Below are 16711 nucleotides of genomic sequence, written 5' to 3'. Positions count from 1 at the left end.
ATTGTATACCTATAGATGCATTAGCTCATTTAGTTAGCCATAACATACAATGTATAAAGAAACAACAATCTTTGAACATAATAAACTTGGTAAAGTATTCTTTTAATACGTAACTATTAACTATGTTTAGTACAATGTATGAATCCACATGTTCGCATTTCGTGCATTGTACAAAAAAATATTCATATTCTGCTACAATTCTAAAACACATTGTTGGGCGGCAACCTGTGCGAAGTGAATTGGTGTTGACAAAAGCTATGTATGGAGATAAGTGAAGGAAAGGAATCATTTCGTACAATAAAAGTTTTGATTCCACTGTCACATTCCACATAATGAAAATGATGACTACATATATTACAATAATATATGCCAAAGATTATAAATTATTGAACATGCATGGCAAGGAACTTTCAATTTGCTTCATTTAGTGCAAAGAATTGATTCATTTTTTGAGTGCATTGAATATGATCTCGAAGGAGATGTGTATTTTGTAAAAAATGACATATGTGATTCTAAACAGAGGCTTGATTTTCATTTTTATCTAGAGGAAAAAAGGGCAGGAATTGGTGACTTGTAATTGTATGAAGAAAATCAAAATTGCATGGTCTTAGAGAATCAAAAAATAGGTGAACATTATTTTTAAGTGTGAAACCATAGGGAATTGAAGAGTTGACGTACTCTACATAACTTCTTCCATTGATACATTGTGTGAAGTGATTAATATTAAGTGCCTTTGATCATTTAAAAATAATTATTGTGTGGAAGGAAGGTGCGTGGGGGGGTTGTGATAAGGAACAATGCATCTGGAGCTGCAAAAATTTACGGTAGAAAGATTGTGTTTGTTATTACACACACTTTTTCTCTAGCACAAAGCACAAATAAAAAAGTCTCAGTTTTATGAATATTTTTTAATGTGTTTTGAACAAGAAACGCGTTTGTAGTTGCATTGGCCAAGTGTTCATCAAGATTATTTTTAACATGCATGCTGCCAACACATATTCGATTAGATCTTCAAGGTTGCGATAGTGTAAGTAGTACCTAATTGACACGTAATCAAAACATTATTCAAGTGATTAATAACATTTAATTTAATTCATTGTGTAATGATTAGTAATTATAAAAAAAACAATAATGTGCAATATCACTCTGTATTCATCATTAAAAAATTAAATTTAAGCCAATTTAGCATTTTTTTGGCTAAAAGATGTGTAATCAATACATTTTGCATATTGTGTCAAGTATCTGTCAAAGAAAATTGCAAGAACTAAATGTGATACCACTTATAGAACATTAACATAACCATGAAATCATTCTATATTAGACCTAGTTGATTGTTGTTGTGCACAATATTTCTGTGCCATTGTATTAAGATCTGATACAACAATAGTCATGTTGACATTGAATTCATATTTATTTTAGTTCATAAATTTTTGCTACTTAGTACATGTATATCGATGAAATTAAAGAAATAACGGTTAGTGAAATAGAAGAATGAAATAATTATGTACATTTGAGATTTATTTCCACTACCTCTCATAAACTTCCACTTTGGTATTTTCAATTTCTATTTATTAAGAGCATTTAACATATCGAGAAATATATAGTTAAACAAAATAAGTTACTTGTACTCATATGATTAATTCACTTACTTTTATTAATGGGGGTTTTAAGTAATCGAGCACATATAGATATGATGTGAACGTGACAATGGGTGAAAGGAATAATGTTAAGATTTGAAGAAGCAAAGTGACAAATGTGAAGTGTGTTACAAAAGTATTTGATTTCAGACAAATAGATAAACAAATAGAACGTAGATCTATTGGAATAAACTATTAATTCATGATTTATAGCATTAGTTGGAGAATTTGTTTTTCATAAATCATGGGGAAATGTGTACACATCCACTTGGAATGTATTATGAAAGTTAGCTTTGTACCATGATCTTCAAAATCATGTGTCAACTTATTCATAAATCAAATTTGGTTCAACATTTTTCGTACTTCAATATCAAATAAAACAAATCAACATCGACATAATCGTGGGAGCCAACTTAGCCACCAAATCGCTTCATGATAGAGGTAGGTGAGCACATCTGCGCTTAATCTTTATTTGCAGTTGTCCTTAGACATTTTTCTATTTACAGTTATTCTTGACAATTTCTAATCTAATTGTCATAATCACAAATAGTTCATACTTATTTTTTATCATTAATTTCTACTTCTAATGACATGTATTTCAATAGTATTAAAACAAGAGAAAATGTGGAGTAAGTGGACAAGATGGTTTCAAAATATCAATATTTATTTCCATTACTTCCTGTAAACATTGGCTTTGATATCTTTAATTGTTGGAGTAGCATGATCTAGATTATCCACAGTATTATGTTCCTTATGTCAACGTTTTGAACCCCAAAGGTGGTCCATCATCAGGACCAAAACTGATAGAATATGAATGATAGTTTTATGAAAGAAGAATCTTCCGACCAGAGTATATATAAATGCAGGAATGATTTTATTATTTCTACATTGTTATTGCATGTCGGCAGTTCTTCTTTCAATCTTTATCCTTGAGATTTCGAGAAGACAGATCTCATTCCATGTATCCCCTCCGTACAGTGAAGTTATGTTAGATTTTAAGCTTCTGTGGTAGTTTTTTGGAATAGCATGATCCGGATTATCCACAGTATTATGTTTCTTATGTCGACGTTTCGAACCCTAAAGGGGGTCCATCGTTAGGACCAAAATTGATAGAATATGGATGATAGTTTTATGAAAGAAGAATCTTCCGACCAGAGTATATATAAATGGAGGAATGATTTTATTGTTTCTACATTGTTATTGTAGGTCGGCAGTTCTTCTTTCAATCTTTATCCTTGAGATTTCGAGAAGACAGATCTCATTCCATGTATCCCCTTGTTACACTAAAAAATGTCACCATGGCTATTTACAGTTAGTATGGCCCTATCAACAGTCATGCTATCCTCCTAGGCAAGTCTCATGCCTCTGCTCTCCATGTCAAACTTCAAGAAAGAGAGAAAGTCTTTGTAAATGTATTTATCTCTGGGTACGCAGGTTCTCTCAACCTTACCTGTGGATACGCACCTAATGTTCACAAAAGTTGCGTACTTGTACGCTCTGTATGTAAAGGGGCAGGTGCGTACCCCTATAAAGGTCAAAATGCGCAAGTTTCATCTTTAAAAAGTTACTTGTGGTCATTTCTAGAGCATTCTAGAAGGTTGTTCGACGTGTATTGAGCGCCTCCAGATGGTTCATGTACCCCTACCAAAGAGGAACTTATCCCATCAATAAGGGAGCTATCCCATCCAAAGAGCGGATTATCCCATTGATGGTGGACCTGATTAACTTCCTCTTGAGCACTATAAATACAGGCATTGGGCCAGAAGGAGTGGAGGTTGGAAGCTAAACATTTCTAAGGGTAGATGCTGCTGGAATTAGGACTCCCATTTAGAAGCTTGTGAGGAGAGATTACCATCTTTGCTTGTTCTATTTGGAAGTGGGTGAGCTTTGTCAAAGTAAAGGAGAACTCTTGATGGACCCTCGGAGGGACTTGCACAACACCAAGGCTCAGGTTGTAATTGTTCCTTTTGTTTCCTATTAATGCAAATGAGTCCATTCTTCTCAATAACTTGTTATTTATGAGTTGTTTCATGTACTCCTTGGTCTATGTGTTAAATATGTTTTATTTTATGAGATTATCAAGTGCTATTTAATCGTTTGATTGTTAGTGAATGCAGGTTTCGAAGTGAAGGAGGAGCTCATCCGGATCAGCGAGGCTGGACTGCTACAACAGCGTTGGACTACAGGTAGGATCTAAACACTTGATTTCTTATATAGTAAATGCATGTTTAGAGAAGGATTGCTCTTATTTGTCTTGTTTGTCACTAGAGAGTCTTAGGCTCCTAGGGAGGTTGGTTGTGTCCGCACTATCGACTCTTTCCGCCTGACAAAATGGCAACTCCACTGGGGAATCCATTGATGTGAAAGTCTTTTCCTTTGTATGCAACTTTGATCTGAGAAAAGTCATTTATTTTCTGGTTTTTGGCTCTGTGACTTTGTATTTGGGTGGGTTAGCTTAGGGTTAGATTGAATTTAGTTTTTCTTGGCTTTTTCAGTGGTACACACCCTCTGAGTATTGCACAGTGCGTACCTGTACGCACTGTTGCTGTGCGCACAGAGCGGGCCCGCACCTGTCTTAACAGGTTGCCTGTGTACCCTGCTAAAAATTAAGAAATTTCCATTTTTTCATTTGTCCTCTTAGATTTTTCTTTTTCTTAGTTTTTACTGCCCAGATCCATTAGTCTCTTGTCAAAGATCTTCACCTGAACTTGTTTCGATAGCATTGAGTGTTTTAGTGGATTTCATAGAAGTTTAAGCCCTAGGGTTTGATTTTTGAGTAGGTCCTGTAGTGACTTTGGCGGTAGAAGTTGTCAAGCCTTAGATCTCTCCAGTTTTCTCAGCCTTCTTAGAAGTCGGACTTGTCATAAAGTCTACCTGTGAGAGCAACTTACCTTTGAGTGGTCTCTTTGGAAAATTTCGAAGTGCTTGTTGATTGAGTATTGAATTCCATTTTACGAAAAGAACAAAAAGATTTGAGTTTTGTTTTGACTGGTCTTTTGATTCTGCATTAGCTGGTCCTTGGCTTGATTTTGGTCAAGTAAAACAACCTAGAATCATCTTTGTAGGCTTTTGCCTCGTTAGGTTTGCTTTAGAGTAAATTTCCTTTTGATTTGCTTGTGAGTAAATTTTTCATAGATTTTATAGCTTTTGAGATTGATTTTCGTTAAAATAGATTTATATGCTTTATTAAATAAGAGAAAATACAAAAACATCTCCTTTGAAAAGTTTTGTTTCAAGTAGCTTTGAGGGATTTTGAAAGAAAAAGAATTTTTTGTGCACGTAAGGAGTGGTCGTGTTTGTATGCTTGGAAAGATAAAGAGAATTGTTTCTTTGATTGTCTTTACTAAGAAAGTTGTTTTCTATAAAAATTTGCATTTTCCAACTCTCTTAGTTAGGAATTTCATCGAAAGAGAAAAGTAGCGTAAATCATCTTAGGTGCATCTTTGTAGTGGTTTGAGTCGAGTCTACACACCATTGGTTTCATTTCCGCTACCTTTTGTCTTTAAGAAAAACCATAAAATTAACGCTTAAAGTAAAATCAACGTAGTAACTTTTATTTACTAGGGCTCTGAAACACCAATTTAGATCAGGCTAGTGTCTTGGAGTAGGAGAGTAATTAACTCTCCAAGACAACAAAACCAAACAAGTAGCTTATCTTTTGATAGAATAAATCCAATTGTCTCATTTGTACTCTGGGAAAGCTCCTCTTAAAGGAGAAGCACGAGCTCGTGTCCGAACCAGTGAGGGGATCAATCCTCCCTCGTTGGGAACGACGCCAGACACGCACGTATTACAAACGGTAAACCTCGGATTAACCATTGTCGAGGAGCCAGGGGTCACTTGTCGGTAAACCTTGGATTATTGTCAAGGAACCGGCAAGGGGATTGAGCTTGATACTCTGCCCTTGCGTGCTGTCGGAGTGTAGACTGTTCCCCCAGGTGCATTTGTTGCGGTTGGTAACCTTAGTGACCATTATCTTTAGGATTCTACCGAGGTGACGGTGGAGGGAAGATCCCACTGTACCTAGAGCAGACGTCGGCTAGACTCACTTGGATTTTCCGGGGGGTTCACTTCACTCGAGACGGTTAAAGTGGAGGAACTTGTGCCGGTCTATTCATTAAGCAGGTTGCCGGGGTAACTGTTCCACCCGCCACTTCTGTACTGAATCCGGCGATGTTGGGTTTCATCTCCAACTAGCGTTTTTGGTCTGGAAGACTATTGTTTGTGCTTGGTTTGACGCCCTAGATTCTTTAGGCATGTGATTCAAATTTGTTTGGTTCTTTAGCAACTTTAGGTGGTTTGATTTGAGATTTTACTTTGTTTTCGTGTGTAGTAGTTAAAAGTTTTTAGCTGTGGCGGAATTACCGAGACAGTCCCGTAGACTTCGGGGCAAGTCACCTGAGATTGTTACCGGAACTGATTTGTTGAGGAAACTCCGTAGATCACGGGGTGGATCTCCTGAAGACGTCCCGGGTCAGTACGAAGGATTGAAGGTCCTTGTAACTCCTCCTAGTGGCAGTAGAGTAGGTTCACCTGAAGAAGGAGAATCTTCCTTGGTAGTCCATCTAGATTACCAAAGTCTAGAGACAGGTTATAATCCCGAAGCTGTTACAGTTTCTGAGCTTGCTGGTAGTTTTCTGTCTACTAGTGATATAGGCGAAGAACCTGAAATATCTGAACCTGTTACTCTGACTTCTAGTGTTCCAGATTCACCAAGAGTAGAACGAGTTATCACCGAAAATCTTCCTACTGGTTTGATTGCTATTGAAGAACTTGCTCCAGAGGGAGAAATAGGTGTCTCTAACCTTGAAGATAAACTTACTATTGAGCTCAGGGAGCGTGAATCTATCTTTTACAGTCCTCCTAGAAGTACTACTTGGTACCTTTCGTTAACCAATTATTTAGACAACTCAGGGATAGGTTTTTCTACACCTCGTACTCCTTTTCCACCTGGAGGTATTTATACTCCTGTAAATATGTCTGGTCAGTCATCCGTGTTTACTCAAACTCCTGAATCTTTCTTACACGGCGGTCCTTCTGTTCCCACTGGGTATCAGTCGCTTTCTGGTACCTTTGCGGGGGCATCTCCTCAACCCATCGATCATGGGTTATTAGCTGGAAACAATGGTAATAAACCGTTGGGTATAGGGGACATTTACATGATGTCAGGTTCAGTTCCCGTTTCTCAACCTCAAGGTGGCCAATTACCGCCTGGGGGGCAGCCTCAGTTAACCCCTGGGGGGCAACCTCAAGGTACACAAATTGTGTCTGGGGGGCAGCCTCAAGGTCAGTATGTACCTATGGTGCAATACATGCCTCAGGGTCAACCCCAGCCTCAATATGTACCCCAAGGTCAACCTCAGTACCAATATTTACCTCAAGGGTATCAACCCCAAGGGTATCAACCTCAAGGGTATCAACCTCAAGGTCAAGGTCAACCCCAGTATCAGTATTTACTCCAAGGTTATCAACCTCAAGGTCAATACTCGAGTCAAGGTTATCAACCACCTCAAGGTCAGTCATATGTTCAAGGTATGGGAACTGTACCTTTCAGTTATCAATCCTATCCTCAATCCGGTTATGGACCTCAGTATTCTCAACCTGTTACGGGTCAATACCCCGGAATGTTAGTGTGGGATCCATCACAGGGTCAACAGGTGTTGCAGCCAAGTATACAGTTGGTACCTCAAGCTGGACAACCCGTAGTTTCTGGTTCACCCCAGCAACCGCAACCTGTCCAGTCAAATGTTCAAACTTCTGTAACTTCGGTAGTTACTCAGCCGCCAATTGCACCTAGTACTCCATCTCAAACGGCTGCTGCAACTACCGCTACATCTGCCGCACTTACTTCTGGAGTATCGACAGCTCCAGTTTCTACTGTCTCTGCAACCACTCCTCAGGCATCTTTACCGTTGTCTGGATCTACGATTCAAACCACGGTCCAGATGCCTATAGGTCAGCCTGGTATAAGTACGGTTGTCACTACTCAACCTCAATTTGTTCAACAACCGTACCAGGGACAGTACCAACAAGGGCAAGCTGTCCAACAGCCGGTTTACCAGTATCAACCGTATCCTGGGTACACTTATCAACAACCTCAACAACCCCAGTACGGTCCGGTTAATCCTGGTTTTCCAGGAGGATATAATATCCCTAATGCGATTCCTGTTCCTAGTTATCCTGGATATCCTCCTCCTGGGACTGGTCTTGTGACCCAGAGTTTTAGAGATCCTAACCGGCAATTACCGTTTATCGCAACTTTGGATTTACCAGACTTGACGCGCCTAACGAATGATCCAATTCAATATCTTCAGTTCTGGCCGCCAATGCCAAATAAGTTGCCCAGTGATATACCCAAGTTCGAAGGTAAGTCTGGAGAGGATCCGTCCAATCATGTGATGACTTACCACCTCTGGTGTGCTTCAAATTCTATCTCGGATGATTCGATCCGCTTACGTCTTTTCCAGCGTACACTCATTGGTCTCGCGGCCAAGTGGTACATTGAGTTACCACAGGCCTCTTTTTACAATTTTAGCCAGTTAGCTACCTCGTTCTTAACTCACTTTCAGTTGCCGGTCAGATACGATAACGGCACGGAGTTATTAACTTCACTAAAACAATCAACGTCCACGTATATTTCTGATCACATTCATGAGTGGAGACGTCGAAGGAGATTAGTGAAATTTTTTATCCCGGACCAAATCTTAGCTGAATGGTTTGTTAAATCATTATTACCGAAGATTACTGAAGATGTAGCTAAGGCCGGAGTAGTTACTGAGGAGCAAGTCATTGCTCAGGCGCAGTACCTTGACTTAGTTTATACTCAGTCGGGTACGTTACACGAGAAGATTCCAGATCTTCCAAAATCGAATCAAATCGCTGCTGCTCCTTCGGGATCTCATGCCGCTGATGGTATGATTGGTACGGTGAACACAAAGAGTAAGAAGAAGTCTTCCAAGAGTTCTACTACTCCTATAATCACCTTGCCTGATTCCCCGACAGGAGAGTCTTCTCCTGAACTTTCCGCCGATATTCACGCTGTAGAGTCATCTACGGCCAAATCAAAAAACGGTGGAAAGAAGAAAGGGAAGAAGAAGGCTAAAGCAGACAAGGCTCCGAAGGAGAAAATAGAAAAGTCGGAAACCAATGACGAAAAGCGCAAACCTCGATATCCTTGTCTTATTTGTGAAGAGGATCATTTTACAAGAGATTGCCCTCATCGGGCCGAGGTTGTGAAAATAGTCAAAGGTTCTCCCACTCCTGCTGTGTTGAAAGATCCATTTCCAAAGCAGGAGAGTAAGATGATAGGTTCTTCCTCGACTGCCAGTGAAGAACCCATTTTGATGATGTCTCATGTGAGGATTGCGACTCGGTCGCAAGATTATGGTAGTAAGAATCCTGTTGATGGTAAGGAAGCAGAATCTTCTCATTCTAATCCATCAACCTCAGCTCCTGGTTCCGATCCACTACAGATCGAAAAACCTAACCCGGACTTAGTAATCAAACCGCCCGCCAAGGGTGTACTTCGAAGGTCTGCTTTCAATCCACATGCGAGAGCGGCCCAGAATTACAACATTGTTGAGGACTTAGCTGTTTCACCCTCAGCAATGTCGGCTTTAGAAGTGCTGCAATCATGCCCAGCACAACGGAAATTACTTTTGTCGGCTATCGGAGCTGTTGATGTTCAGGACCCGAATCTGATAATCTTCGATCTAGAAAATAGTACACCGCGTCTACCCCATCAAATGGCTTTCCAAATTCCAGTGATAGTCAAAAACAGGCCTATTCATCGGACTGTGATTGATGAGGGAGCTTCTACGTGTATTATGTCGATTCAGTGTTGGAGATCGCTTGGTTCTCCTTCGCTGAACCAATCCCCGACCATCCTTAAGGCCTTTGATGGCCGTGGGTTCCGTCCGTTTGGTATTCTACAGGAATTGCCTATAGGGGTAGAAGGGAAAACCGTTAGTCTGGATGTGGAGGTGGTTGATGCCCCTCTAGACTACAACCTTCTTTTGGGTCGAAGTTGGTCATATGCTATGACAGCGGTCGTTTCATCGGTCTTCAGAGTAATAAAGTTTCCACATAACGGTAAGATCGTGACAATTGATCAGCTGACATACTTTTCATCCGACCCAGCCTCTTCAGAGAGTATCCAGCATGTCGGTAAGACGACAATCCCTTATAGGGACGTTGGCGTAGGTTTAGTTAAAGATTCCGGTTTACTGGGAACTTTTCCTTTCCCTCCAATCAACGCAGACCCTTCATTTGCATCAATTCATATGATTACATCAGACACCATTATTTACGATGATCCTTGGATTGTCCCATCTGAATCTGAGATAGACTCATTCGGTGATGCTATGCCTTTGAGTCCATATGAAATTGCTTATGAAGTCGTCATGTCTTTTACCGACTCGCGTTCAACCCAAATCGACCAAATGAATGTGGTCAGTGAAGAGTCACTTTTCACATCAACCTTAGAACGGATAGCGTTTCCCGAAGTCGTGTCATCTGACGAGCAACTTCGCGAAATCCTAAGTGTAGACGATCTACCATGGGAAGATCTTCATCATAGATCTTCGTTTTTACCTGAGGATGATGCTTTTGAAAATGATTTTTCATCTATCTTTACCGCTGAATATGTCAAAGACGCTCAGAATCCAACGAAACATTCTGATTCAGAGTTGAATTTAGGGAATATTTCTCGCACTATTCCCATTGACATTTCAGTGAAGCCCGGAATTGAGGAAAACATTCATATAGGTGCCTCATGTACAGAAGATGAAATTCAAACTTACAAGGCCCTATTCCAAGAATTCCGCGATGTGTTTGCCTGGTCTTACGAGGAAATGCCGGGAATCGACCCTGCCATTGTTGTTCATGAAATAAAGACCTACCCGGACGCTAAACCCGTCCGGCAACGGTTGCGTCAGATTCACCCTCGGAAAGCGGCTGCGATTAAAGCAGAAGTCGAGAAGCTGTTGAAAGCAGGTTTCATTTATCCAATCCCGTTAACGGATTGGGTATCGAATATTGTTCCGGTTAACAAGAAACAAGGAACAATAAGAATCTGTATCGATTATAGGGATATAAATCGAGCTTGTCCAAAAGACAACTATCCAACGCCTTATATCGATCAAATAATTGATGATTGTGCCGGAAGTGAAATGTTTTCCTTTATGGATGGTTTTTCGGGCTATAATCAAATCAATATTCTACCTGCCGATCAACCAAAAACGGCATTCATTTGTCCATGGGGGACATTTGCTTACTGCAAATTACCTTTTGGGCTTAAGAATGCCGAAGCCACTTTTCAACGGGCGATGTCTTACGCATTTCATGACATCAAGCACATTGTGCAACCGTACCTCGATGATTTGCCTGCTCATTCTTTACATCGAGCTGATCACCTTGTCCACTTACGAGCAATCTTTATGAGGTGTAGGCATTATCGAATTCGGTTGAATCCCCACAAGTGTGTATTCTGTATAGAGACGGGTCGATTGCTGGGATTTGTTGTTTCAAAAGCCGGCATTCGCGTCGATCCCTCGAAGGTCGAAGCTATCATCAAATTGCCTCCTCCTTCGAGTTTGCGCCAACTCCAAAGTTTGCAAGGGAAAGCAAACTTTTTACGCCGATTCATTCCAAACTACGCCGAGGTCACTAAAGGTTTTACACGGTTGTTGAAACAGAACGCTCAATTCTTTTGGGATGAGATTGCCCAACAATCTTTTGATGCACTTAAACACGCGTTGACCCATGCACCGTTGTTGCATCCTCCCAACTACAACCAAGACTACTTATACCTCGCAGCTTCGCATTCCACCATTGGAATGGTGTTAGTTCAAGAAGATGAATTCGGAGCGGAACATGTGATATATTATCTTAGTAGGACATTAAACCCCACTGAGCTAAAATATTCGCATGTGGAGAAATTGGCCCTGGCAGCCGTTCAAGCTGTCCAGCGTTTTCGTCACTACATTCTTCTCCGTAAAACTACAGTTATTTCGGATTGCAACCCTATGATTTATATTTTGACAAAACAACTGCTAGGGGGCAAGTACTCTAAATGGATCGTTATCCTGCAAGAGTTCGACTTGGAGTTTGAGAAGTCCAAGTCTAAGAAATCCTTAGTTTTTGCGGAATTGATGTGTGATTTCCCGCGTGCTGACACAGAAACTGTGGCAGAGGAGTCCATTGCGGACGAATCTTTGTTTCTTATCAGTACTTTAGATCCGTGGTACGGGGATATAATCATCTATCTCCAAACCCAAACCTTTCGGCCTGAAGCTTCAAAGTCGGAACGTCGAAAAATTCGGTTTCAATCCCAGCAATACAAGATTATTGGAGATACACTTTATCGCCGGGGGGCAGACTTAGTTTTTCGACGTTGTTTAACTCACGAAGAGGCTGAGAGGGTTTTGAATGATTGTCACTCTGGAGCATGTGGCGGTCATATGTCTGGGTATGCCACAGCTCAGAAGGTGTTGCGCGCTGGCTATTTCTGGCCGTCCATGTTTAAAGATTGTATCATTGCGGTCCGGAAGTGCCACAACTGTCAAGTGTTTGATCGCAAGATGCGCGCACCACCTGCTCCTCTCCATCCTATAATTGCCGTTGGTCCTTTCGCCAAATGGGGTATCGATTTTATTACTTGTAACCCTCACTCGGCGGGGGGCATGCGTATATCATCCTCGCGGTTGATTATTTTACTAAATGGGCCGAGGCGATGCCTACATTCGACGCAAGCGGCAAAACAGCTGCAGTTTTCGTATTCAATCATATTATAACTAGGTTTGGTGTCCCACAAGCAATCATCACTGACCATGGGAGCCATTTTCGAAACATCATGATGACTGAGCTTACAAGCCAGCTTGGTTTGCGCCACGATAGCTCTACTCCTTATTATCCGCAAGCCAACGGTTTGGTTGAGTCTATCAACAAAGTTTTGGTTATCATGATCCGACGAACCATTGGTATTCATCGGTCGAATTGGCACAACATGTTATTTTCAGCGCTATGGGCATACCGAACTTCAGTGAAAACTTCAACAGGGTTCACTCCTTTCCAGCTAGTTTATGGCTTGGAAGCTGTGTTACCCATTGAATGCGAAATCCCATCACTTCAAATGGCTGTCGAATTACTCCCAGCTACTTCCGAAGAGGAGAAACGTTTATTATACTTAGCTCAGTTAGATGAGACTCGACGTGACGCTGCATTGGCAATCGAGACTCACGCGAAGCGAATGAAAGCTCAGTATGATAGAAATGTGACCCCTCGAAGTTTTTCGAAGGGAGACCTAGTGCTATTATATGATCAAGCTAACGATAAGCTAGGTGCTGGGAAATTCGTTCCTATGTGGCATGGACCCTACATTGTAAAGCGAAAGCTAGCAAAAGGGGCCTATGAGCTGGTAGATTTTGATGGGGACTCTTTGGGTAAACCCAGAAATGGACTTTACCTTAAGAGGTATTATGCTTAAATGATGGGTATGGAGAATTTTAGTTAGGTTAGGTTTTCTTTCTAGCTAGTATGTTTGTTAGTTTAGATAGTGTGCTTAGCTTAGAAAGTGTGTTTTTCGTCGTTATTCTGGCTTATCTTGGTTTTACTCTTGATATTGCAGATGTCGACGCCTCTCCAAACGTACATTGGATTTGCTGATGGTGCTTGTCGTAGTACACGGAATATCTCTTCCGCAGCTTGGGTTATCTATTCGCCCTCTGACGAGTTAGTTTCTATGCATGGGGTGAGCCTCGGTCAAACGACGAACAACATTGCAGAATACAGTGCAGTGGTTGAATTATTGTCTGAATCTATTTCATTTGGAATTCGACGTTTGATAGTGAGGTTAGATTCTGAACTCGTTGTATTACAGCTTAATAGAGTATATGCCATTAGAAATCCTGTGTTATTAAGGTTGTTTTTGAGAGTGCGTCTCTTGGAACGTGAATTTGATTACATTGAATATCAGCATATTCCAAGGTCTTTAAATACATTAGCAGATGCAATTGCTTCTCGAATGTTGGACAGACATTTACGATAATCATGCAAGTAAATTTAAAAACATTTCATCACATATGTTAAACAAAATGAGCCGGTAATAATGATATATATATAGATAGGAGTGTGTCAAAAATATACATCGTCTTCGATCATAGGTTGAAAAACACCTTATGATCGGCAAAAATGATAAGTACAAAAAACCAAAAATGTCATATGTGTCTACAAAAGTGACTAGCCAATCACTGGTGGTGCTCTCTATACGAAACCACTGCCCGCGCTACCCTACACAAGAACCTCCTAAAAGGTCCTGGGACTGCGACCACATAGCGCTGAAGTCGAATGGGAATGTCATCTATGGTGGTCTCTGGTATATCCACCGTCAGACGCTCTAGATCCTGTTCCAGCTCGGCTAAGGTCTCTGCGGCCGCATCCTGTGGGGCTGGTGCTGGTACAGCTGGTGCTCTCCTCTCAAAAGCCCGGAGGTTGGCTGGACGCCGTGGACCTACATCTGCATTTTGAAAATTTGTGTTGTCAGTTTTGAGGCGATATATAAAAACAATATATACGTAATTTGAAAACTCGTGGAAAATGAAATACCTCTGTCATCCCACTGTTCTCCCTGTGGAAGAACCATGTCCGGATCATTCCGAAAATCCATTCCGGCATAAGGAAAGTCCTGAATAGCAAAGACCTGGCTCTCTAGCCAGTGAAAGTAACCATCAGGAAATCGAACAACTGCTGCGCCCTCATCAGGATGCCGGGCCATTACCGCAACCCATCTCGTCAACTTAGGCTCCTGAGGAGCCCCAACTGGAATTGTAAGATGCTGGGGGACCAGCATTGGAACTCTCTCTAGGGCAAAGCTCACGACTATAGGCCCATATCCAAAGGTCTTCAGTTGTCCTCTCTTTGCCCTGGTTAGTTGGCCCTTCAAATTAGCCAACACAACATCGCACCAGTTGAAAATGGTGCCATGGAAGCAGTCTATAGCCATCCGCATTTGGGACCCGTTGGCTTGGTGCAAAGCGGCCGCGCCGCAAAGTCTGGTAACAGTAAAGGCTATCACCATAAGTTCAGGTCGGGATATGTACTTGATTTCTATCCCCTTCTCATGGTTTTGGTTGTTGCACCACTCTAGCCGGAGACTAGCAAGGGATTGGCCACCCGGCCTAGTCCCGAATAGAGAAAGTTGCTCGCCCCTGTTAGGCAAGCCAGTGAGAAAATATATGTCGGAGGGCTCTATCTCGAGCTGGTGCTCTCCGATGTAGAAACATTGCTCCTGAATGTTCCACCTTTCAACCAGCCACTCAAGAAAAGGCACTTGGCCCCTCATGCCAGGTATGGCCCAGTATTTGTACAGTCCGCATGCTTTTAATGCATCAATGGAAGGTTGATGACCTATCGCGGTCAAATCAACGTCCTCGTGCTCTCTTTCACGCCAATCAAGCATGATGTGCTCCCTGCACATCATAAAACATCAGTTAGGATCCATAAAATTTAAATTTTGGTCTATTTTGGAGGTATGAGGGTTTCAATTTGTGTTTTGCGGGGTACGCACCCCGGCCTTTAGGGACAGAGCGCCCGGACGCAGCTTCCCTTAAGGCCAAGTGCGTACACTCCGTAATTTTCCCATTGGGAAAATATCGGGGTACGCAGGTCAGCTGTGCATGACCTGCGTACCCCGAAGTGCGCATCTTGAAACCCCAAGACCCCCAAAAAATCAAATAAAAGCTTAAAAATGAATTCTAAATGGATGGAAAACAAGAGAGGGGTGTTGTAGAATACCTGGTGAAACGGCGTTCGATTCTGACGGTCGGATTCTCCGCAATCTCCACGGGAAGTTTCTTGTCAAAAGCCCTTTGTTCAACCTCAACAGTAAAATGGTAAAAATGACATGGTAAAATGTCTTTTTATAGGTTTTTTGGATGAATGAATGCTAAGTTTGTTTATTTTTCACCATGAAAGGACATTTTTCAATGTATTTTTACCCATCTTAAACAAGTATGAGTAATGTGTCGTTTTTGTGCACGACAAAAGGACTTTAGAGTAAAATCATCATTTTTCATGAACCAAAACATCAGAGTCACCTTTTAAGCTCTTTTCTGACTCCTAAAACATGAAAATATTGCCGAGCGTTTCTTTTACACTCGTTAAAACGGAATTAAAAGAAGGTCCCCTTATAGCTCTTTTCTGACCGTAAAAACAGGAAAAGATTGCCAGGTTTTTGTCGTTTCAAACTCGATATGGAAATAAAACGACGTGTCCTTGATCGCTTTTTACTTTTCAAGTCAGAGACACTAATCATGAAAGTATTCCTTGGTCGCAAGATCAAGCGGTTCTCCCAGGTATTATTTTATACTTTTTCGGGCTTGGGGGACACAAATTTACGAAAAAGTTCAACCTGGAGTCTTCTTAAGTTTTTCAGACTCTCTAAAATTGAAAAACGCCGAGTTTCTCCTATACTGGGCTCGTTAAAATTTCACAGTAAAGGACCTGTTCAATTACAAATAGGAACGAACCACTCCTTCCTAGGGTTCGAATCAAAACTAGGTTGGACTCGTCCGAAGGATGAGCTTATAATCAAGCATATGTTATCCTCCTCAAGCTTGTTAAAAATAAAGAGGTACTTGCCAGAAATGGTGGGGGAAAAGAGAGAAGAATGAGCCTATTTGTTATCCTTTGTCTCAGAAGAAACCTTATTACCACTCTTGAACACGACACTTTTCATTCACCTGGGTTGGGAAATCCTTTACCTCACAGTTGATCAAACCACATTGAAAGTCTTCAGCCGGGTTCCGGGGATTAACTTTGAGTCGTTTATCACCAAGCCATCTGTTGTGTCATTATGTGTTCAAGAGGTCTGCAAGCAAAACTTTCATCTGCAAAATACTTGTCATCCATTTGACCATCCCTGAGTCAGTCCTTACAGCAACATTTCTTCAACTTGAACAATGATTTCGTGTTGTGGGCTTGCCTGCAACGGGTCGCTTTCTATCGACATCAGCACATTATCTAGAGAGATGACTTAGAAATCGTCAGTACCTTGAAGTCTGCATGCATCAATGGCA

This window comes from Pinus tabuliformis, chromosome 1_1 (genome assembly GCF_031772625.1).
Source record: "Pinus tabuliformis cultivar Carrire ecotype Pingquan chromosome 1_1, CPIR1, whole genome shotgun sequence".
Taxonomy (NCBI): Eukaryota; Viridiplantae; Streptophyta; class Pinopsida; order Pinales; family Pinaceae; genus Pinus; species Pinus tabuliformis.
The sequence above is the reverse complement of the archived record's forward strand: the minus strand, read 5'-3'. Positions refer to the sequence as shown.